The sequence below is a fragment of the Apodemus sylvaticus genome, chromosome 16, assembly GCF_947179515.1.
Source record: "Apodemus sylvaticus chromosome 16, mApoSyl1.1, whole genome shotgun sequence".
Taxonomy (NCBI): domain Eukaryota; kingdom Metazoa; phylum Chordata; class Mammalia; order Rodentia; family Muridae; genus Apodemus; species Apodemus sylvaticus.
In genome coordinates this window covers 59,825,576-59,851,291 of record NC_067487.1, presented here as the reverse complement: position 1 = coordinate 59,851,291, position 25,716 = coordinate 59,825,576, and positions in this window count along the sequence as shown.

Sequence of the window (25,716 nt, the reverse complement as noted above, 5' to 3'; positions counted from 1 at the left end):
ACATAAAGATGGAGAGACTATTATACATCAGAATGAGAGTAGAATTGGCAAGCTATAGAAGATGCCCTCTGTTGAAGTATGGTGTGCCAAAGCAAGTGGAGTATGGTGAGAGTCAGACTTGACAGGGTAAGAGGACTGCGTTCTAGAGGCATTTGAAAAGGATGAGTTGGAAGTTTAAGATTGACTGGGCATAGGTGATGGGCCTGTGTGGTTTGAGAGCCATACAATCACTTTAAGGCAATTTTGAACGGTTTTCTTATTTTTGAGAAATTCACACATGCATACAATACTATCTGATCATACCTACCTCCCCTTTCACCATTCAATCCCCATATTCTTCTAATGTGTCCCCTCCCAATGTGGGGGAGAACCTACAAGAAAATGTGGGAAACCTACAAGAAAAAGGAAATCATGAATCTCAATCTCTCTCTCTCTCTCTCTCTCTCTCTCTCTCTCTCTCTCTCTCTCTCTCTCCCTCTCCCTCTCCCTCTCCCTCTCCCTCTCCTTCTCCCTCCCTCTGTCCCTCTGTCCCTCTCCCCTCTCTCTCCCTCCCTCTCCCCCTCTCTCTCTTCCTCCCTCCCTCCCTCCTTCTCTCTCTCCCTCCCTCTCCCCTGCTTCTCTCTCCCTCTCTCTGCCAGGGTTTCCCAGGCGAGTCTTTAATTCACTGTGTAGTAGAGACACTTCCTTCTCCCACCTCATGAGTTCTTGGGTTATAGGCCTGAGTCATCTTATGCAGAGCTAGGGAGCAAACCCATGGTTCTGTGTGTACAAGATAGCCACTTTACCATGAATGGAGTCACATGCCCATTTCTGCGACAACTCCTTCTTTTCCCATCTTTTCTTGTCCCCTTTTCTTTGTTGAAGTGCTGAGAATACAGGATATAGGGCTTTGCACATGGCCAGTGCTCTATCACTGTGCCAAACCTTCCAGCCTCTGTCACCATTCTAGGCCACAACTGGCAAGGAACGATAGTTTGATTTCACATACTGTGTTCTGTATCTTGACTGGATAATAAAAAATTTAGCAAAAAAGTATAGTGAATTGGCTCTTCAAATCTTAAAAGATAGCTAATTAGCCGATTAATGTGTTTCTGTTTGTACAAAGGCCTGTAGCTGAAGCTGAATGATCTAATAAGATCAGCTCAGACTTCGGTTTTTGATGGTCTGCCAGGTGAATATTGACACGACTGCATTTATTTATGAGGTTGCTGGTGATTTGAATTGCCCTGTGAGGGCTTGAGTTATTTTACAGTGCCATTCTCTCCTGCTTAACTAAATGACATTAATCTTACCCTTCAGATAGCAGGGACTGTGGGCCAAAGGAGAGATTTCTGTGAGCTAAGGAAGATGCTTTTAGTGATTGGAAAGTGTGAGTGCTTTGCCTGAAAGACCTGGAGCTCTTCCCACTCCCCAGAGACTTGTGAGATCCTGACTGGGGTTCACAAGGTGGAACAGTCATGCTCAAAAGTGCTTAAGGCAAGAGAGAGAGAGAGAGAGTGGGAAAAACTTTCGGGAGCTTATTTATATAAGCACTCATTACCATATAATCGCTTTCTTACCCTGGTTTGAACTGTTGTATTTCCTTGAAAGGAATTATTATTATTGCTTTAAAACTCTCAAATTTGGAATTTCCCAGCAAGCATTCTCTCTAAAACGAGTCCAAGTTCAAAAGCCTTACTACACATGTCATTTTATGTACTTCCTGAATTGCTATGTAAGAACACCCACCACTTAAATCCAAAGAAAAGTTTGCTTCTCCCTCTTGCCAAATTTTTCTCAGGATGGTGCATATTTAGGTGAGTTAATAGATATTAGACTAGGAGAACTTTAGACATTGTCTGTTCCATTTCCTCTCTCTTTCAGACAAGGGAGCAGAAAGAAGAAAGTCGCAGAAAGAGGTGAGGTGTTTGTCCAAGGTCATGCTTCTGATGGACGACAGTGATGCCAGCTCTCCCTGTCTCTGTGTTAGTTTGTTGTGTTTGTTTTATTGCTGGCAATGCTAATTTTGTGTGCTGGTTACCTTTGTGCCAGATTGGTACAAGCGAGGGTTATCTGGCAAGAGGGAACTTCAGTTGAAAAAAATACCCCCATGAGACTGGCAGTAGACACATTTGGTGGGGCATTTTCTTGATTAACGATTGATGTGGAAGGCCACTGGTGGGTGGTGTCACCCACCAGGTGACACTACTAGGCAGGTGGTGCTGGGTTAGATAAGAAAGCAGGCTGAGCAAGGCAGGAGAGCAAGCCTGTAAGCAGCATTCCTCCATGATTTCTGCTTCAGCCCTTGTTTTTATGTTTCTGCCCTGCTCGAGTTCCTCCCTTGGCTTCCTTCAATGGTGGGTTATGATCAGGATGTATAAGTCTAATAAGTCCCCCCAAGTTTCCCTTACTTGTGGTGTCTTTGTCATAGTAAGAGAAACACTTAGACACGTTGGCCACTCCAAGAGATGTTTGTCAGAATTTCTTCAACAAAGAAGCTGTTCTTTTCCTCCTGGGATTGGTAAGTACTTGGATGGAAGTGTTTTGGCCCTGTATCTATTTTCTTTCTAAATTTTGACTATTCCCCAGGGTACTTCTTGGTTGGATTAATTTTTATTATTATGCTTACCAAATGGCATTTTCTAATTCTCTCATTCCTCCTTGGTTGGAATTTCACTGAAAAGAAGTTCTTCCTTTCCTTGGACTCAGGGTTTTCTATTTATCCAATGGTTTATAATGCCATAATGTATGTCCATTCCTACCTTTTTCCCCTTTCAAAGACAGGGTCTCATGCAGCCCAGGCTGACCTCAAACTTGCTATGTAGCTGAGGATGGCTTTGAACTTCTGGTCCTCCTGCTTCCATTTTCGGAGTGCTGGGATTATAGGCATGTGCCACCATGCCCAATTTAGGTGATGCTGGAGCTTGAAGGCGGGATTCTGTGCATTTCACACAAGTACTCTGCCAATCTGGCTACATCCACAGCCTTCATCCCTATTTATCTTGAGGAACAAATTTCTACAGACATTGGAGCATCTTACATTCTCACTAGCAACATGCAAGGGTTTCAGCTTCCTCAGCTTGTCACCAACTCTATTGTAGCTGGTCCTAGTGTGTGTGTGGGATATGATATTTTGTTTTTTGGCTAATGCCATCAAGCATCTTTAAATGTACTTTTCTGACATTTCTGCATATTTATTGCAGGCATAAATAGCCAAACCCTTTTAGTCGGGTTGTTAGCACTTTCGGCATTAATTTGTGGTTATTCTTTGTAGATTGCAGGCATCAGGCCCTTGTTAGATACACGGCTTGAGGATTTATTCTCACTCTGCAGAGTTTATTTTCCTTCTCGAAGGTTTTTGATGAAGCAAGTATTTTTAATTCCAGTGCAGTGCAGTCTGGCTAGTTTTCTTTGTTGCTACCTTTTTAGAGCTGTACCTAAGACATCATAGACAGACACAAGGTCATAGAGCTTGTCCTGGTATTTTATTTGGAGTTGTGCTTTAGCATATATATTTTGAATTTTATCCATTGTGAATTGAGGTTTTGTAAGTTATTTGCTAAGGGTCTTGTCTTATTCCTTTGCAAGTAGATATTCACATTGAAGAGACTAGAAGCATGCTCTCTCTATTTTTTTTTAATCCAAATTTTCTGAAAATTTCTTAAAATTTAGAGGTAGTCCAGTGCTTTGGGCCTTTTCTTCCCAGCCTTGGAAATAGAGGTATTTTTCCAAGAAATCTTGGTTGCCTTTATTGAAGAATGCTATTTAGAAACCAGTATTTAGATTGGGGGTGTATTTAAGTACTGAAAAATGTTATTCTCTGCACTGCAAAAAATTTTTAGTGGAAGTTGCACTGCATTATCTTTTCCCTCCCAGTGCTCATTATGCCTAATTTAATGTTTCTGTTGTGCTGTTTTATAAAATTAATTTTCCAGCTAGAAAATGTAGATTATTATTTTTTTTCTTAGCAACCAGATCTTATTTGCCTCTATGCCTAACATTAAAAGAAAGACTTATTTATCTTTCTTTATGAGACTTATCTGTCTGTATGATATGTGCTACTATGTACTGTGTGTGTATGTGTGCATGCATGTGTGTGTGTGCGTGTGCGTGTGCATGCGTGTGCGTGTGTGTGTGTGTGTGTGTGTGTGTGTGTGTGTTGTGTGTGTGTGTGTGTGCCTGTGCCTGTAGATGCCAGAAAATGTCAAAATCTCCTGGAACTGGAATTACATGAAGTTGTGAGCCATCTAATGTAGGTGCTGGGAGCTGAGCTCTAGTTCTTTGGAAGAACCATCTTTCTGGAGCCTTTGATCAGCATTTAGAAAAATACTTGTTTATGTTTGAGATTATAATATAAAGTAATTACATGATTTACATCTTCCCCTTTCTCCCTCCAAACCTTCCTTGCTCTCTTTCAAATTCATGACCTCTCTCTCTCTTTAAATTTGTTAAACACACACGTTTATACACATTATTTTTAAACATAACGGGTCAGTCTGTTCAACGTTGCTTATATGTATGTTTTCAGGATTGACCATTTGATATTGTATAATCAACTGGTGAGCTCGTCCCGGGGAAGATGGCGTCTCCCACTCTCAGCTCTCTCTAGTTGTCATGTAGTTCATTGGGCAGGGCTGAGGTCTCATGTGGTTTCTTTCGCCCACTCTGGCAAGCCTGCTGTTCTGTTCTTGTTCAGTTCATGTTCAGGCACCTCACGATGGTGAGACTTTCTGGGGACAGTTTCTGACATTTCTAGAAGACAGTCTCACCGCAAACGCCCTGACCGTCTGCCTCCTAACACCCTTCCTGCCCTCTCTTCCACAGTGCTATTTGAGCCTCAGGTGTTGGAGCGTTCTGTAGGTATATCCATTGGGACTGGGCTCCGCAACTCTGCATTTCGGTTAGTTGTGCTTTTCTGGTGTAAAGTGAAGTTTCCTTAATGAGGGATGCGGGCCGCCCTTACCTGTGGATAAGAGGAGAAACGCTTAGAGTGTAGCTAGTGATCGCACTTTCTTTTCTCCAGCTCATCTTTTGTCAATGGATGAAGCATTGCGTACTCATGGTGGGGCCTTTGATTTTGTTCCATTGGTCTATGTGTCTTCCTTTGTGCCAGTTTATATTGATTTGTATTATAATGCCTCTGTAATATAGGTCTGGAATGATAATCTCTCTAGCACTGTTCCTTTTGCTTAGGATTGTTTTGGTTATCTGGGGATGGGTGTGTCTTTTGTGGTTAAATATAAATTTTAGGATATTTTCCTATTTCTATGTAAAATGAGATGAGGATTTTGATCGGGATTGCATGGAATCTATAAATAACTTTTGGTGAAATGGCAATTTTCACTGTGTTAATTCTACCAATCCATGAGCATGGATTGTCTTTCCGTTTTTCTTTTTTTTAATTATTGGTTATTTTATTTATTTACATTTTGAATGTTATTCCCCTTTCCTGGTCTCCCCTCCAAAAATTTCCCATCCTAGCTCACCTCCCCCTGCCTCCACGAGGTTGCTTTCCCACCCACCCACCCACCCATTCAGCCACCCACCCATCCACCCACCCACTCCTGCCTCACCACCTTAGCATTCACCTACATTGGGGCATTGAGCTTTCACAGGACCAAGGGGCTCCCCTCCCTTTGATGCCCAACAAGGTCATCCTCTGCCACACATGCAGCTGGAGCCATGGGTCCCTCCATGTGTACCCCTTGGTTGGTGGTTTAGTCCCTTGGAGCTCTAGGATGTCTGGTTGGTTGAAATTGTTGTTCTTCCTGTGGGGTTTCAAACCCCTTCAGCTCCTTCAGTCCTTTCCATAACTCCTCCATTGGGGACCCTGCGCTCAGTCCAATGGTCGGCTGCGAGTATCCACCTCTGTGTTTGTCAGGCTCTGGCAGAGCCTCTCAGGAGGCTTCTGTCAGCAAGCACTTCTTGGCATTAGCAATGGTGTCTGGGTTTGGTGCCTCATATGTGATGAATCCCCAGGTGGGGCAGTCTCTGGATGGCCTTTCCTTTAGTCTCTGCTCTACTCTTTGTCCCTGTATTTCCTTTAGACAGAAGACATTTGGGGTTAAAATTTTGGAGATGGTAGGATGGCCCCATCCCTCAACTGGGGCTGTGCCTAATCTCCGGTTATAGTCTCTACAGGTTCTTTCTCCCTTTTTTTGGGTATTTCAGCTAATGTCATCCCTGTTGGGTCTTTGGAGCCTCTTGCTTTCCTGGCATCTGGGACTTTCTGGTGGCTACCCTCAGTTCCCCATCCCCCACTGCTACACACCTCTGTTCAATTTCCTGACCCTCTGTACATCTCCCCTGTCTCCTCCCATACCTGATTCTTCCCCCCTTTCCCCTTCCCCCTCCTTTCTACCTCCCACATCACTCCCACTCTCTCCTTCTCATGATTTTGTTCCCCCTTCTAAATAGGAGCGAAGCATCCTATTTAAAAAAATGGGTACAGAGCTAAACAAAGAATTCTCAACTGAAGAATTATCGAATGGCCAAGAAACACCTAAACATATGTTCAACATCTTTAGTTATTAGGGAAATGCAAATCAAAACAACCCTGAGATTCCACCTCACGCCAGATCAAAAACTCAGGTGACAGCAGATGCTGGAGAGGATGTGGAGAAAGAGGCTTACTCCTCCATTGCTGGTGGGATTGCAAGCTGGTACAACCACTCTGGAAATTAGTCTTGCGGTTCCTCAGGAAATTGGACAGAGTACTACCTGAGGACCTAGCTGTACTATTCCTGGGCATATACCCAGAAGATGCTCCAACATGTAATAAGGACACATGCTCCACTATGATCATAGCAGCCATATTTATAATAGCCAGAAGCTGGAAAGAACCCAGATGTCCCTCAACAGAGGAATGGATACAGAAAATGTGGTATATTTACACAATGGAGTACTACTCAGCTATTAAAAAATTCCTCTTTCTCCACATCCTCGCCAACACCTGCTGTCTCCTGAGTTTTTGACCTTAACCATTCTGACTGGTGTGAGGTGAAATCTCAGGGTTGTTTTGATTTGCATTTCCCTAATGATTAACACATTTCTTAAGGTGTTTCTCAGCTCTCCGAAGTTCTTCATGTGAAAATTCTTTCTTTAGCTCTATACCCCACTTTTTAATGGGGTTATTTGGTTCTCTGGGTTCTACTTTCTTGAGTTCTTTGTATATATATATTAGCTCTCTGTCGGATTTAGGGTTGGTGAAGATCCTTTCCCAATCTGTTGGTTGACGTTTTGTCCTTTTGACAGTGTCCTTTGCTTTACAGAAACTTTGTAATTTTATGAGGTTCCATTTGTCAATTCTTGATCTTAGAGCATAAGCTATTGGTGTTCTGTTCAGGAACTTTCCCCCTGTGCCCATGTCCTCCAGGGTCTTCCCCAGTTTCTTTTCGATTAGTTTCAGTGTGTCAGGTTTTATGTGGAGGTCATTGATCCATTTGGAGTTGAGCTTAGTACAAGGAGATAAGAATGGATCGATTCACATTCTCCTGCATGCTGACCTCCAATTGAACCAGCACCATTTGTTGAAAAGACTATCTTTTTTCCACTGGATGCTTTCAGCTCCTTTGTCGAAGATCAAGTGACCATAGGTGTGTGGGTTCATTTCTGGGTCTTCAATCCTATTCCATTGATCCGCTTGCCTGATATTGTACCAATACCATGCAGTTTTTATCACTATTGCTCTGTAGTAAAGTTTAAAGTCTGGGATACTGAATCCCCCTGAAGTTCTTTTACTGTTGAGAATAGTTTTAGCTATCCTGGGTTTTTTGTTATTCCAGATGAATTTGAGAATTGCTCTTTCTAGCTCTATGAAGAACTGGGTTGGGATTTTTATGGGAATAGCATTGAATCTGTAGATCGCCTTTGGCAAGATGGCCATTTTAACTATATTAATCCTGCCAATCTACGAGCATGGAAGATTTTTCCATTTTCTGAGATCTTCTTCAATTTCCTTTTTCAGAGATTTGAAGTTCTTGTCATATACGTCTTTCACTTGTTTGGTTAGAGTCACCCCAAGATACTTTATGCTGTTTGTAGCTATTGTGAAGGGAGTCAAATTCATGAAATTCTTAGGCAAATGGATAGAACTAGAAAATATCATCCTGAGTGAGGTAACCCAGTCACAAAAGAACACACATGGTATGCACTTACTCATAAGTGGATATTAGGCAAAAAGCTTTGAATAGCCACGATATAACTCACAGACCAAGAAGAAGGAAGATCAAAGTTTTTCCATTTTTCTATCTCTACTACTTGCTTCAGAGGCTTGAAGTTTTTGTTGTGGAATCCTTCCTTTCCTTGGTTAGTTTTATTCCTAGATATTTTATTTTCCTTGAGGCTGGAGTGGACGGGAGTGTGCTTATGAGCCTCTCTCTTTTTGCTGATGTGTAGACAAGCTATTGATCTGTGCAAGTTGACTCTGCATCCTCACTCACTGCTGAAGTTGTTTATTGTTTCTAGACATTTTCTGGTAGAATTTTTGGGATCTCTAAGACATAGTTATATGTCATCTAAAAACAGGGGTAGTTTGACTGGTTTTTTTTTTCCTATTTGTATCTAACTTCCTTCTCCTGCCTTATCACCTCAGCTTGTATTTCTAGCACAGAATCAAAGAGGACTGGGGTTGGTGGACATTGCTGTCTCATTCCTGAGTTCAGTGGAATTGCCCCAAGCTTTACTCCATTTAGGATGGCGGTGGCTGTGAGTTTCTCATACACAGCTTTTATTATTTTGAAGTGTGTTCTTTTAGCCCTACGTTCACTAGGACTTTTTACCAGGAATGCATGTTGGGTTTTGTCAGTTTATGTCTGTTGAGACAATCGTGTGATTTTTGTCAAGTCTATTTATGTGGTTTATTATAGTTGTTGACTTGAGTATGTTGAACCAATCCCACATTTTAGGGATAAAGCTGGGTTGGTTGTGGTAGATGATCGTTTTGAGGTATTTCTGTATTCTGTTCACAAATATTTTATTGAACATCTTGAATCTATGTTCATTAGGAATAATGGCCTGTAGTTCTCTCTCTCTTTCTTTCTCTCTCTCTCTCTCTCTCTCCCTCCTCTCCTTCTCCATCTCTCTCTCTCGCTCTCATTGTTGTGTTTTTACCTGGTTTTGGCATTAGAATGCTATTGGCTTCATTGAAGTAATTTGAAACTTCATTGAAATACTTCTGTTTCTGTTTTTAAAATGAGTTTAAGAAGGGTTGGATGTTGATCTTTTTCAAATGCCTGGTAGAGTTCTGCTGTGAATCCATCTGGTCCTTGACATTTTTTTTTTTTTTAAACTGGAAGGCTTTTTATTATTTCAACCTCTTATTTGTTATGGGCCTGCTTAGATTGTTAACTGTTTTTTTTTTTTTTTTTTTTGTTTTTTTTTTTTTTTTAGTTTTAGATTTTCCAGCTTCATGGAATATAGGTTTTTAAAATATTCTCTCATAGCTGGCTTTGGTGGTGTATACTTTTATTCCTAGCACTCTGGAGGCAGAGGCAGGCAGACCTCTGTGAGTTTGAGCCCAGCCTGGTCTACATAGTGAGTTCCAGGACAGCCAGGGTTATATATATAGAGAGACCCTGTCTTAAAAACACAAAAATTCTCTTATAATATTCTGAATTTCTTTGATTTTTTTAAAAATAATGTTTTCTTGTTCATTTCTGTTTCCGTTGAGTCCCTTCTCTCTTTTGGTGAGTTGGGCCAAGTGTCTGTGTTTGGATTTGGTTTGTTTTTATTTTATTTTTTAAAATTTTTGAGTTATATCATTAAGCTAATTATTTGTCCTCTCCCAAATAATGTTCTCTTCTGTTTTTATGTCACATGTATTGCATTATTCTATTCTTTCCATGTCTCTAAAATATCTTCATCTGTTTCTACTCTACACACACACACACACACACACACACACACACACAAACACACACGAGAGCGACAGAGAAATAGAGGGAGAGATAGCTAGAATCCACAGTAGACAAAATGCAATATTTGTCTGAGTCTTATTTTGCTTAACATAGGGATACCCTTTGCTAACTATTTTCCTACACATTTCTCTTTTCTGTAAAAAATTCCATTGTATATATGCACAACACATTCTTTATCCATCTGTTGACAGCCATCCAGGCTGGTTTCATTTCTTTGCTATTGTGAATTGTGCAGCAATTTAGTTTTTGCATCTTTAGTTAGCAGCTCTCTCTGTCTCTCTGTCTCTGTCTTTCGTGTGTGTGTGTGTGTGTGTGTGTGTGTGTGTGTGTGTGTGATGAAAGTAGAAAACAGATGAAGAGATTCTAAGGACAGGGGAAGGCTAGACTAATGCAATATATACAACATAAAAGCAGAAGAGAACGTTATTTGGGAGGAGACAAATAAATGACTTAATGATGCAACAGAAAGAAACTCAAAGAAAAGAGAGGACTCAGATGAACAGAGTCAGAAATGGACAGGCAGACTTAAGACAAGCTCTCTCTCTCTCTCTCTCTCTCTCTCTCTCTCTCTCTCTCTGTGTTTGTGTGTGTGTGTATGTCTGACATACATGTGTTCATTGTGTCTTCCCAGGAATACCAGTAATCTATTTTGACTCTGTTTTGAAGAAGCACCCTGCATGCTGACTTCCACAGTGACAGCTCTGGTCTACAACCTTGCCAGCAGCGAATGGGAACTCCTTTTCCATATCCTTGCCAGCATTTGCCATTTGTTTTCCTGATGATAGCCATTCCGACTGGGATGAGATGGAATCTAGAAGCAGTTTTAACTTGCATTTACTTTATGGCCAAGGTTTTTGAACCCCTTTCCAAGTATTTATTGGCCATTTGTATTTCTACCTTTGAGAACTGTCTGTTTGGTTCATCAGTCCACCTATTGATGGGTAATATGTAGTTTTAGTGTTTAGTTTTTGAGGTGCTTTATATATTTTAATTGGCTACTGTCATGTCCAGTGCCATACAGTAGCTTCATGAAGCCTATCTAAAGGTATTAATGAGCACTTAAAAATAATATCTTGATTTCTTCAGGATTGCTTTGATTTATTTCAGGTGTTGCCTTTTCCTTTCGGACACTTCCTCGGAGGGCGGTGACCCCAGGTGGCCGGAGCATATTATGAACAAGGCGCAGAAAAGCACATGATTACTTTTTACTTGCTTACTTTACTTTTATTAATGTGAGGCAGGAGAATTCGAAGATACACATTTAAATTTTTATGTTATGCTTCTATCAGTCGGTGCTAATTCAAACAACTACTTGGAAATGTATCTGCACAATCCCCCAAGTGCCTCTAGGAAAACTTGCTCAATAAAATATGAAGGCATAGTCTTTTTGCAAAATAGTGAAGACTATGCAAAACCTTAGATAAGGGAATTGGAAGGGCAGAGGCAATAGCTAAAGCATATTTCAGAAGCATTTTTTAACTTTTTTTTAGAGCATGGGCTGACAAATTGAGTTTTGCCTTTTGGGTCAGTAGGTTGGTCTTAACTTTTCAACCCAACTGCTCAGAACAGAGGCCAACCAACCACAGGCAGTCCATCTACCTGTGCTTGGCTGTATGCTGGTAAAACTTTACTGAGACAGGTTCTTGAATTTTTACTCTGTCCCATAGTTTTTCAGGTCTTATTGTTGGGAGGAATTGCTAGGAATTCCATGTTTCAAAATCCCAGAGATAATAAAATTTAAAGTTATTTAAAAAGCAATAATGTTAAAGAGGGAGAAAGGTCTGAATCAGCAAGTAGGGGACTTGTTTCCTTTTTTGAAAAAATATACATTTCACTAAATGATCCAGGAATGAGAAAAAAATTCAAAATTTATTTCTTTTTGTTATCTGGAATGACTTCTTTTGAAATTATGAACAAAAACCCGTCAAAGACACAGTCCTCCTGACACCGGAAGTACCTTTCTTTTCCTTCTGGTTTGTCTCCAGAGATGCCCCCCCCCCATCAATTTCCGGTCTTTCTCCTGGTCATCTGTACCTCTTCCCCTCCGGCTGTTCTTCCCCCCCCCCCCCCCCCCGTTCTCCTCATCGCTCTCTCACCCTCCCTCCCTCCACCTCCGATATCTATTTTATTTCCTGGTCTGGGTGGGATTCACACATTCTCCCTTGTCGCTGTAATTACCTCTGGTCATGAGGCAGACGGAATGACTGTGGCTGAGCCCCAAGCAGGCGATGGCTCCTACCCAGAGTGTTCGCCCCATTGAGGTGCTTTATCCCAGGGACAGTTTAAAGGTCCCTTTGTCTGATTCCGCTGTCCTTAGAGAGGGAGTCCTGGACAATAAAGCTGCACCATCTATGATATCTATTTTAACATAGATCTTTGTGCTATTGCTGGGGAGGGGGAAAACTCTCGATCCTAACCTTCTTGAAGGAAAGAACTCGGTTGAGACAGGCAGGAAGTTTAAGCAAAAGTTTAGTTAATAAAGTAAAATAAAGCAAATATTCCAAAGAGAGTAGTAGGATTTTGTTGTAGGTGTCAAAAACATTTTTTATGAGTGTTTATGAGATTGTGGCATATTCATGGTGCAAGGTGACCCTTTTACCCTTCCAAACTATGGCAGGCTGGGTCTCCTCTGTAGGCTATGTCTTCCCAGGATCCTCTAGGAAAGCCTACAAAGGAAGGAAGATCAAAACAAGTAATGAAGCTGACGTAGTTTGAGGATCCAGACCCTTTGTTAATATACATGTGTGTGAAAATATCCTGGAGCCTTAGTTTTTGATGCAGTGAGGAACATTTACAGAAGCGTCAAGGACACTTAAGTACAAATTGACTTTTGGATAATCAGGAGATACTGACCAAGATACAGTCAAACTTTTCTAGATTACCTTGATACTTAGTTTTCTTGAGACTGCTCCGTATCCCATAATAGAGCTCACTACCGTCGGGTTAAGACATTCTCTTATTTTTTTTTTCAAGACAGGGTTTCTCTATGTAGTCTTGGCTGTTCTGGAACTCATTCTGTAGACCAGGCTGGCCTCGAACTCAGAAATCCACCTGCCTCTGCCTCCCAGGTGCTGGGATTAAAGGTATGTGCCACCATCGCCCGACATTCTCTTATTTTTAAAATTGGTATTTTTATCATGAAAGCTGGGGGCCAGACTTTTACAATAGCTTGTGGAGTGTCAGCAGCAAGAGCAGGGTTTGGACTGTCTTCTAGATTTTCCTTTTTCAAGCCCCACCCCTCACATCTTAGGTTCCTTTAGTGTCTGTTATGTTTGCTCGCTTGAGATTGCCCCTTACAGGTAATGGCCTGCTGGGAAGATGCTTTCTTTGGTGGGCTGTTACTCTGTGACTGTGCCCACCCAGGGTCTGAAAAGCTAGTTAGGAGCCAGGCAGGCTTGGGTAAGGCTGGCTGAGTGATAGGCACTGCCTTGGGGTCACTGCCAGGAGACTTGCTTGTTGGAGGATTCCCATATCTTAGTAAGAGGATTGGCTGTTACACACAATGGACTCACAATAGCTATGGTTATAGACATAAGACCTTCCTAAGACCAAGCCAATAAAAAAAATCAGTCATGGAGGGTCAGGGGCTCCTGAGGCACTGCTGCCAGCTGAGGAGCTCAGAAGCTGATGACTACTGGGGAATGGAGAATTACTTTTATCTATATTTTTTTATTATTGAATATCATCTTCATTTACATTGCCAATGGTAAAAACCTTTCCTGATTTCCCCCCCTCCCCAAAGAACCTCAACCCCTCCTCCCACCCCCAGCCTCCACGTACATGCCCTTCCACCCCACCCACTCCCACCTCCTCCCCCTTGATTTCCCTTTGTTGGGGCCTCTATTGAGCCTTCACCTGACCAAGGACCACTCTTCCCACTGATGCCCAACAAGGCATTCCTCTGACACATTTTTGGCTGGAACCATGTGTACCCCTTGGTTGATGGTTCAGTCCCTGGGAGTCCTGGGGCATCTGGGTAGCCGAAATCATTGTTCTTCCCATGGGGCTGTAAACCCCTTCAGCTCCTCTGGACCATCCTCCAGCTCCTCCATTGGGGACCTCATGCCCAGTCCAATAGTTGGTTGTTAGCATCTGCCTCTGTATTTGTAAGGCTCTGGCAGGGCCCCTCTGGAGACAACCATGGAATTCTCCTTTTGGTATACACTTCTTGTCGTCCATAGTAGTGTTGGGGTTTGATCACTGTTTATAGGATCAATACCCAGGTGAGGCCGTCTCTGGGTGGTCTTTACTTCAGTCTCTGCTCCACACTTTGTCTCCTTTATTGCTCCTGTAAGTATTTTGTTCCCTTTCTCAGAGGAACCAAAGCATCCTCACTTAAGTCCTCTTTCTTGAGCTTCCTGTGCTGGGTGAATTGTAACTTGTTTATTTTGAGCTTTTGGACTACCATCTGCTTATTAGTGAGTGCACACCAGATGACACTTTCTAGTTCCATCCATTTGTCTAAGAATTTCATGAATTCATTGTTTTTAATAGCTGAATAGTACTCCATTGTGTATATATACCACAGTTTCTGTATCCATTCCTCTGTTGAGGGGCATCTGGGTTCTTTCCAGCTTCTGGCTATTATAAATAAGGGAGCTATGAACATAGTGGAACATGTGTCCTTATTACATGTAGGAGCACTTTCTGGGTATATGCCCAGGAGTGGTATAGCTGGGTCCACAGGTAGTACTATGTCTAATTCTCTGAGGAATCGCCAAACTGATTTCCAGAGTGGTTTTACCAGCTTGCAATCCCACCAACAATGGAGAATGTTCCTCTTTCCCTACATCCTCTCCAGTATCTGCTGTCCCCTGAATTTTTTTGGTCTTGGCCATTCTGACCGGTGTGAGGGTGTGAGGTGTAATCTCAGTGTTGTTTTGATTTGCATTTCCCTGATAACTAAGGATGCTGAACATTTCTTTTGGTGCTTTAGAGCCATTCTAGTTTCCTCAGTTGAGAATTCCCTGTTTAGCTCTGTACCCCATTTTTTAATAGGGTTATTTGACTCTCTGGAAACTAACTTCTTGAGTTCTATGTATACGTTGGATATTAGCCCTCTATCAGATGTAGGATTAGTAAAGATCTTTTCTTTTCTTCCTCCCTTCCTCCCCTCCCTCCCTCCCTCCCTCTCTCTGTCTCTTCCTCCCCTCCCTTCCTCTCTCCTCCCTTCCTCCCCCTCCCTTCCTCTCTCCTCCCTCTCTACCTCCCCCTCCCTTCCTCTCTCCTCCCTCCCTCCCTCTTTCCCTCCCTCTTTCTTCCTTTCCTTTCCTTTCCTTTCCTTTCCTCTCCTCTCCTCTCCTCTCCTCTCCTCTCCTCTCCTCTCCTCTGCTCTCCTCTCCTTTTTCCTTTTTCCTTTTCCCTTTTTCCTTTTTCCTTTTCCCTTTTCCCTTTTTCCTTTTGAGTCAGGGTTTCTTTGTGTATTCCTGCTGTCCTGGAACTTGCTCTGTAGACCAGGCTGGCCTTGAATTCTGAGATCCCTCTGCCTCTGCCTCTGGATTGCTGGGATTAAAGGCATGCACCACCATTGCCTGGCTGAGAACTACTTGTTTACTGGTGTGGTCACTGGTAATTTCTCTGTGTTCCAGGAGATGACTCCACACGCATGTGTACATGGCAGCACTAACTGGAGTCAGTGGATTAAAGAAGTAAACACAAAATTATAAAAAGAGGACATGAAATTGGGGGGACATGCAGTCTGGGGTTCTGATGGGGATGGAATTAGAGCTGGGGGAGTGAGGGGTGGGTGTGATCAAGAAACATTGTATACATGTGCGAGATTTCAAAGAACAATAAAAATTAAGAAAACATAGGCGGGAGATGATTGTTATTTAAAGGACAACTTAATTATAGCTATTGTGATTTTCTTTTTTAAAAATAAAAGCCTTCACAAGAACTAAAGAAAGGGAGGAAGGAAGGAAGGAAGGATGGATGGAAATAATAAAGGAAGAAAGCAAGAGGGTTCTTTTTAGTGGAACTTCAGGAGCAATGTCTTCTACCTCCGACTCCCTTGTAGGTGCTTGAAGGAGTTGGGAAAAATTTGCAGTGGAACTACTTCCTGTGTATACACTTTTAGCTCTTATCTGTGAGCTCAGCCCTGAGTCTTTATTTATTTATTTATTTATTTATTTATTTATTTATTTATTTATTGGGTTTTTTCGAGACAGGATTTCTCTGTATAGTCCTGGCTGCCCTGGAACTCACTCTGTAGACCAGGCTGGCCTCAAACTCAGAAATCTGCCTGCCTCTGCCTCCCAAGTGCTGGGATTAAAGGCATGCGCCGCCACTGGCCGGCATTCCTGAGTCTTGATCTAGACTGTACAGAGATTTGTGTCCTCAGGTTTGTGGTCCCTTTTCTTCCATTTCCCTGGAGAGTGAGTCTCAGGTCTCTGGCTGCCCGAGGTACTTTCCGGCAGATGGAGTTGAGTGTGGGGAGGGAGGAGGTGAGCAAGCCCCGTGACATAAACTTCCCACTCACCCCCTTGTTCCTGTCTTCCTCTCTCTCTTGCTGCCTGCTGCTGTGCTGGAGCCTCTCTGCCTACGTTGTCTCTGTGAGCGCATTGCCCCTGCATCATCTCTTCTCCCAGTAGTTCTAAAACCAGAGCATCTTCCTTGTGCACATCATTGGCATCTCTGACTCTTGGATCTAATGCACTTGTTTTTTAAGAAGAGACCTTCAAGCCTTAGCAAGGTTTGCAGTGGCCAGTGAGATAGTGGAATTGTTTCTTTTGATCAGAGAAAATTATCCCATACTTTTTGGTTGGCTTCACATGCCATTCACAATCAAAACATTAAAAAATACACACATGAACAAAAGGAAGTCACTCGTAGCTCTGTCACATATTTGGTGTATGTTCTAGCTCAAAAACGTACCCATCTGTCTATAAATAATTTCTATCTATAGTAGTGAGTATGCTCTAGTTATTTATCTGCAACAAATATTTCCCTCAGTTGTTAATAAAAGGGGGCATATTCCTGTCCCAGGAACTATGGGCCCACATCATATTTTATTATATCCATCATTAATTGTTAGTGTTTTGAGCCTGTCTAATATTCTGCTGTTTTAGACAATATTTTAAAGGACATAATGTCCACAGTTTACCGTGTTGGAATTCACGGTAGAGTTCCAGAGCCTCTCTGATTATCACTGGACAGGGAGAGAAACCAAGCTGAGGAAAGGGCTGTGGGGACCATGTGGGGATAGGGTGGTGGTGGAGCGGAGGGGCAGGGACGTCAGGCAACAAGACTCCATGTTGTCAACCTTACAGAGTTGTTTAGAAAGTATGGCTAGAAAAGGGGAAATCATTTGAAATGTAAATAAATTATATCGAATAAAAAAAATTAAAAAAAAAAAGAAAGTATGAGTTCTTAGATGGGTGAACAAAATAGCTCTGAAGATGCCAAGGAAAATGATTTAGTATTTCTAAAAGAAGTTTGTGGATCCTTGGAAACCTGGAACTGTATTTCATAGCAACAGTTCTTTTCCTTTCAGTCTCGGTGATTACTGAAACAAAGAAGTGTCATTCACAGGCTCAGTCATTTGCAGCCTTGGTTCCCCATTTGGTGGCTTTGCTTGGTGAGGTTACTGAGCCTTTAAGAGGTGGAGCCTCACTGGAGAGTGTATAGCAACCAAGGGGTGGGGCAGGGCAGGGCTCTGAGAGTTTATAGCCTCACCCATTCCCAGATTGCTGTTTCTGCTTCCTGCCACCATTTTCTATTGTTGCCCTGTTTTCCTACCCTACCACCCTATTGGACTGCAAAACTGTGAGCCAACATACACTCTTTCTTCTATAACAAACAAGAAAGAATATAAAAACTAAGAAATGCTACCAAAAAGGGCCAAAATAATTGAGTGGTACATTACTCTTTTTCCCCCCAGTAGTTGGGATGTAACCCAGTGCCTTTCATGTGCATGTTAGGTATTCCTTTACCGCTGAGCTGCATCCCAGCCCCGAATGTCTTCGTAATGCATTATGCCCTTTCTCCTTTTCTTAATTAGTTAACTAACTACTTAATTAACTTTACATCTCAATCACAGCTTTCCTTCCCCCCCTCTCCTCTCCTCTCCATTCCTCTCTCTTCCCTCCCTTACCCCCCTTTCCCTTTTTTCCTCAGAAAAGGGAAGATGTCCAGTGTATATCAACCTGCCTTGGCCTGGCAAGTTGCAGTAAGACTAGGTACATCTTCTCCTATTGAGGGTAGATGAGGCAGCCCAGTTAGGGCTCTAACAGGGATCTGAAGGCAGGCAGCAGAGTCAGCGACGGCCCCTGCTCCTGCTGTTCAGGGTCCCACATGAAGAACAAGCCCCATGATGGTTACATATGTGCAGAGGTCTGTCCCATGCCTGCTTTCTGATTGGTGGTTCAGCCTCTGAAAGTCCTTGTGGGCGGGCCCAGGTTAGTTGATTCTGTAGGTTTATTGTGGTGTCCTTGGCCTCTCTGGCTCCTTGAATCCTCCCTCCCCCTCTTTTGCAGGAATCCCCACGCTCTGCTCCATGTTTGGCACTGTGTCTCTGCATCTGTTTCCACCACACTATGCTCTTTCTTAGGTGTGGGAGCTTCCTTAGCTCCACATTTCATTAACTCTGGATGAACTCTCTAATTTGTCAGCGTGTACTCTGGTGGTCTTCCTTATCTTCTGGAGGAGCAGGCTTGAAGTAAGGAGGCAAATACTTGAAAAGTTGAAACAGCCAGTCAGCTAGGGAAGAAAATAAATCATGAAAGCCTTACTCTGGATGAGTCATCAAGAAGTTTGGTTCAGCAGAATCTGGTTAGGAAAGCAGAGGGCGCAGACGCCCGTGGAGATGAATTTCCATTAGAACTGTGAGCGTCATAGAAGTTCCAACTCCAGCAAGAATAGAATTTGGCTATCTAGAAAGCTGGGCTTTTCCCTAAGGATCCTGGATGCTTAAAGGATTTCAGGTAGTTGAAACTTGCCTTTGCCCTGGCTATAGAAATGAGACCATTAAACATGTATTTAAACATGGGAGGCTGGTTCCTTCCCACAGCGCACATTTTCATGACTGAGCTATGTGGGAAGGGGATGGGAAAGAAGGGAAGGTAAGCAGTTGTAAAAATTATGCAATATTAAATGAGGTGCAGGAATGCTGGGTCCTGGGTTCAGAGTGGGCACTGATTGCCAATGTGTACATAGAATCGAAGGGAACTGTTTTCAAAAGCGACCCTCCTCCAGAGCTCTCTGTCTAGAGAGAATGTTCTGGAAGATGGTTAAGATGGGGGGATGGAGGAGTCTGCCTGGGGAATTTGGGAGGCACAGGTTCCAGGTGAAGTGTACTGGGATGGAGCCTGTGGTGGTGGCCTGCGCTGCCTGTGTCCTGTTGCTCAGTGTAGCGTGGTCCTGCAGGTGCTTCATCAGCTCAGGGGCTTCCCTGACAAAAAGCTGTGCCTGCCCTGCCATCCCTGGGGTTTCAAAAAGTGGTTAAGTGGCCACGCCTCCTCCATGAACACCAACTGTGCGGAGAGCAAAGCAAAGGATCTCTGAGCTTCTTATTGCTCCCAAGACAGGGTTTCTCTGAGTAGCCCTGGAACTTGCTCGGTAGACCAGACTGGCTTCAAACTCAGAGACCCACCTGCCTCTGCCTCCCAGGTGCCAGCATTAAAAGATGGTACCATCACTGCCTGGCTTGAGCTTATGATTTTAAGTCTAGCTTCCATTCCATAACTCTTCTCCCAAAGCAAAATTATTTAGACTATTGAAGTAGATGGGTTTCTTTTTCCTTCAATTATTCACAGGCAATAATAGCATAATAATTCATAGAATATAAGAGAGACAAGGTATGTGTGTGTGCCGGCACATGGATGTGGGTACATGTGGAGATCAGAGGTCAGGATCATGTGTCTTCCTTAATTACTCTTAACCTTAGTTTTTGGAGACAAAGTCTTTCTCTAAACCCAGTGTTTGCCAATTTGGCTAGACTTCCCAACAGGAAAGGCTCCTGTCTCTGTCTCCCCACCACTGTGATTACAGGTACACATCTGGCTTTCTCACATGAGCCCTAGGGAGTGATTCAGCCCTCTTGGTCTACATCAGCCTCTTTACCAGCTGAGCTGTCTCTCCAGTCTCAGGTTTGGTTTTTTAAAAGAAAGAAGGAATTTGTAGAGTTGTAATATATAAATTTCACTAAAATACTCACTGTTAGTTCACAGGGCACTGATTTCTCTAAAGTCTTTGTTATGAGAACTGCATAGAGGTCATGTGATCATTCCATTGTATAATTTAAGACAGTTGTTTCTCCTTTACCAGTTGATATTTCTTCTCCTCTTCCTTCCTCCTCATCCTATCTTCCCATCTAAGCCTTCCGACAAGCCATTTCATTTTTTATTATTTATTTTAGCTTTGCAGTGCTGAGGACAAAACCCAGGGCGTGTTAGACAAGCGTTACACAACTGAGCTACATGGCCAGCTCTTGAGTTTTCTGAGACAGGGTCTTGTGTTTGTAGCTTACTCTGGCTTTGACCTCTGGACCCTTTTCTATCTCCTGAGTGCATCACCACCATGCCTGGCACCCTAACAGCCATTTCTTACTGGAATAATGCTGACTATTTATAAGAGTGTTTTGAGACAACCAGTATTGTTCCTATATTCACAGATGAAGTAAAATAAAGCCCCCTAGGGTTCAACTTATTGGCTCCAAGAATCATCAGAGAGGACTCTTAATTTTCCAGAAAAGGGAGAATGTTCTCTGTGGTTTTTACCCCATCTTCAGGAGAGAGAGAAAAAAATTGGCATTACCCTTTTCTTTTCTTTTCTTTTCTTTTCTTTTCTTTTCCTTTCTTTTCTTTAAAGACAAAATATACCCAGTAGACACTTTTTTGTGTGTGTGTGTGCTATTCAGTAACTCCTGAAAATACAATTTTTTTTTTGAGACAGAGTTTTCTATAGTCTACAGAAGCCTTGAACTTGATATGTACCTAAGGTTGGCTTTGAACTTCTGACACTCCTTCTTCTACCTCCTGAGTGCTGAGATTACCAATGCACATCACCAAAAACTGGGTTTTGTGCTCTTGGCAGCCACACCTTCTGTCTAGCTCACAGCTGTCTATACGTCTAGTGTCAGGAGACCCAAAGCTCTCTGTTGGCCTCCATGGGCACTGGGCACACACATGGTACACAGACACACGTTCAGGCAAACACTCATATACATAAAGTCAAAACAAAATCTTAAAAAAAGGACTTTCTTATCTCAGTGATTTCATGTTGCCCTGTTAACACTGGCAGCTTCTGTCAGTTTTTCTCATCGGTGTGTGCTAGCATCCTGTTGTGTCTGCCACATTTAGTACCCCAGGTCTCTGAGATCTTGGGCAGTTCTGTCTCTGCCTCCCATCTCACCACAGGAATGCTGGGATCACAGAGACACACTATAGTATCTTGGCTTGTTAAATGTGTGTTCTTGAGATCAGGCTTGTTGGGCCATCTCACTGGACCATAATTAATTAATTTTTTTTTGATTTTGGTTTTTTGGTTTTTATACAGGGTTTCTCTGTATATCTCTGGCTGTCCTGGAACTCACTCTGTAGACCAGTCAGGCATTGAACTCAGAAATCCACCTGCCTCTGCCTCCCAGAGTGCTGGGATTACAGGCGTGCACCACCACTGCCCGGCTCCCATAATTAATTTTTACACGTGGAATAACTTCAGAGGGGAGTCTGTAGTTTGACATCAATTTATAGGCATGGTATAATAAAACAATGCACTGCACAAATAGAAAATGTCCTTACTTTCAGTGTTTGAAACATTATAGCAACGGGAAGATTTGGGGCAATGGTGACAGGGCAGGATCCCTTCTAAGCCTCGTGGGAGCACATCCATGAGGGAATTAAAAGACTACGTGTAAAATGCCATTTCTAATTCTTCTCTGAGAATATTTTGCATCTAGAATATTTGCAGGTACGGATCCAGGCACACTAAATGGTTCACTGACAGAACAAAATGTTGGAAAATAGAGTCTCACAGAGACTCTATTTCTTCAAGGGCTGGTAAGGGATATGTACTTAACTTGTCCTAAGAGATTGTGTGGCTCCCTGGGTAGATGAAAGGTTATATCCTTTCTCAAAAATCAGATTTCATGAAATTATTCACTCACCCTGCAAACAGACAAACTAGAAATATAAGGTAGAGCAGAAAAAACAATTTTCTTTCTTCTTAAGTTTCCACGGAAGAGAAAAAAAATCTTCATTGCCAGTGGTCCTAAGTGAAAAATTAAATCAGGAGATATGAAAGAAGTTAGAAGGCACAAGCAGGTTTCATGTGTTAGAAATATGGGGTGCCATATATTAATCTGGAAAGTACTGAGAATCGGTCTGAGAGAGACACAGTAATCCTTAGTTTGAGTGTGCACCAGAACTGACACTTTGGCACTGGAGCAGTTTCTCTCTCTCTCTCTCTCTCTCTCTCTCTCTCTCTCTCTCTCTCTCTGAGTGCACATTCAAAGGGTGTGTCTGTCTAATCAAAGGGAACATATGTTTAAAACCACTGGTTAGGGTTTTCCCAAACTTAACAAGGTGGGATTTTAAATTTCTCTCTGGTCCAGCTTCCTCGTGTTGCACAAACCTTGGAATGACCTCCTGAGACACAGCTAATGGAAGCATAGGGTCATAGTGGTGGAGACTGGATGAGCTATCTAGCTTTTCCCATCCTTTAATTTCCTTGTCTCTGGACTGTGGATGACAAGAAATAGTTGCTGTCTTACAGGGTGGCTTTGGGAAGGCTAGATATATGTGAGCTAATATATGTATATATATATATATATATATATATATATATATATATACTAAGATGCAAGGCATTCAGCATGATTGTAACACATTATGCTGTCAGTCCCATGTGTAAATATTTGGAAATATTTAACATTTGCTGGTAGGAGGAAATACAAATAAACCTACTTCTATAAGAATGATAGCTCATAGATATATGTATTGTGTCCATGCATATATACATATAAAATACATAGTTTCCTTTATAAAAATCTTTTTTGAATTTAAAGATACATAGATTATCTCATAATAATAACGAACTCTTTCATTTTTAAAAATGTTGTATAATATTCCACTGTTTGGATGTAAAGAACTCAGATGCTCTTTTTCTCTTGATGAATATTTATTTAGGCTGTTTGAAATCTCTCCTAAACTGTCTGATGTTTTTAAGTCTCACATTCTGGGTGAAACTGTCCCTGTGAAACATTTCTCTAACATGGACCACAGGGTGGAGGGAGTTTCTTGAATCCTCTCTTGAGCCCTTCCTTGTTTCCAATAGTAAACTATAGTCTGCTGGTGTCTTAGTGAGTTTGTGCTTTGTATTATCAACCTCTGTGGAATCAAATTATCATCTGCTTCTACCATGGTGGTGTGGTACCAAAAACATCTGTTATGGAAAGCTTGTAGACGCGACCCAGAACGGAACCCTTTCCCAGTAGAGCGTCAACTCACCAGTAGAGGGCGCTCTTCTTTTGGGAAAAAAATGTCTCAGGCAAGAAAATATCAACTTAAAACCAAGGCCTGGATTGTAGTGTTCCTGTTCCTCTTCTCTGTAGGTAACTGAAGATCCAGGGATCAGGGCATTACTGTGTGAATCTGTCTTCTGGGTGTGCTGATGTATGTGTAGCTGTGGGGAGGAAGAGAATCTGGCATTCTCCTAGGGGAAGGCCCGTGGTTTGATCTGACCAGGTCCCGACCTTCCCCTGTGTTGTAGTATTAGAAGTCAAAAGCATATCTCAGGTCATGTCAGGGTATATTCCCTGGGGCATGCTTATAAAACTTGTTAATAGCGAATTTTACCCTGTTGGTTGATGTAAGAGGGTACCTGTGAAAATTCTTATGGCCACTTCAGAGAGGAAGAGCTTAACAGTGTCTCTGGGATAGCTGTTATTTGTCTCTACTGTCTGTGGTGTCCTTCCTTTCCTCGAAGTAAACCAAGACCCCGAGGAGTGCAGATCACTCAAAGTCAGTCAGCAAGCGTCTATGCCCGCCCCTCATGTTGCTTTCCCTCAAACGTCTAAGCTCCTGAGCTGGAGGTCCATTGCTGACTATGTGACCAGAGTGCAGCCTGCTTCCCCCTAGAGCCTTGGTTCTCAACCTGTGGGTCACAAACCCTTTGGTAACCATTTCTCTCCAGAAATATTTGCATTACGATTCATAACAGTAGCAAAATTACAGTTATGGAATAGCAAGGAAAATAATTTTATAGTTAGGGGTAGGGGAGTCACCAGAACATGAGGAACTGTGACAAGGGTCGCACATTAGGAAGGCTGAGAAGCACTGCCCTAGAGGATCTCTCTCCGCAGGCCTCAACCGTTTGCCCTTGGTCTAAGAAGGCCAAGGTCACTGACCTGGCCCTAGTGCGGAAGTTTCCCCTTTGTTTCTCAGTCCAATGTTCTCAAGATAGAAGGATTTTCACGAATTTTGGTTTTTCACTCTTTATCCTGACTAATACAGGGCAAAGCGCAGGCACAGGCAAACAATGTAGATTCTGCTTCCTAGAAAATGGCCTGTTCCGGCCTCTGAGTCATGCGCAGTGCACCTGAAGCTGGCCTGGTGCCAGCCGGTGAACACTTGTGGAAGGGTGTGGAAGGGCGTGGAAGGGCGGGGTTCCGGCTAGCGTTCTGCAGGTCAAAACTGCCTTTTCTGTCTTATTTCAGATTAAGAAGGAGCACAGAAGGAAGGGAAAAAGTGAGGTCCCCGTTCAGATGCTAGGCAGCTGAACCCTGCAGAACTTCTAATAGCTCCGTGCATAATCTTACACAGGTAGGCAGGGCATAGGCTAATGAACTGATTAAGGATAACCAAGTTAGATCACCTTTTCTGTTCTTTTAAAGCTCATCACACGGCTTTCAAACTCCACAGGCAACCTTCTAAGATGTGTTTGAGGATTTTTTTTTCTTTTTTTTTTGCATAGATGATCTCATTTCTATTCCTAGTGTTACACACTTGCCAAGCATTCACCAATAACACTTGTGAGTTCAAATCTCTCTAGGGCTGCCATAAAATGACATGCAAGTTTCTAACAGAAAAGAAACAGAACTGATTTTAAGAAGGGGCTTGCAGCAGACACGTCCATCCCCCAAAGCCTCTCACCAGGATCATCCAGGGGTGGGGGAGGGGGGCGGCTTGTGGAGCTCGAGGGCAGAGCCCCACCCCAAAGCTCCTTATCCTTTATGGTTGGGGTGTGTCCTGCAGTGTTTAACGAGTTTCCTGGGGCTAATGGTGTTTCTGGTATGGGGACTTTAAAAAATAATAGGTTTAGTTGTTGTAAGGCTGAAAAGCCCAAGAAACAGAAATATGGACTCTTCTCTCCTAGTTGGCTGGAGAAAGTAGTTATTCAGAGGCGAGCTCCGGAGGCAGAGCTCCGTTCCCATCTTCTAAGGCTTCCCACAATGTGATCCTGGAGGAGTTCCCTTCCCTTCCCAGCACCCCCATTTTCTTATCTAAGAAACAGGGATCTTCTAGCTCATAGGATTGTGAGTATGTGATTGCACAACTAGCTTAGCGTATATGTGCACATATATATATATATATATATATATATATATACACACACACACACATATATATATATATATATATATGTATATATATATATACACACACACACACTAGGCTGTCAGAATATCTACAACAAGCTGCTGGGGATACAGCTTATTTGCTATAATGTTAGTCTAATACATATGACTCTCTGCTTTTGTTCCCTAGCACCATATAAACATGGAATTAGTGCTGCATGCCTGTAATCCCAGCACTCAGAAAGTAGAGGAAGACCAGAAATTCAAGGCCATCCTTAGCAACATATTGAATCTGAAGCTACATGA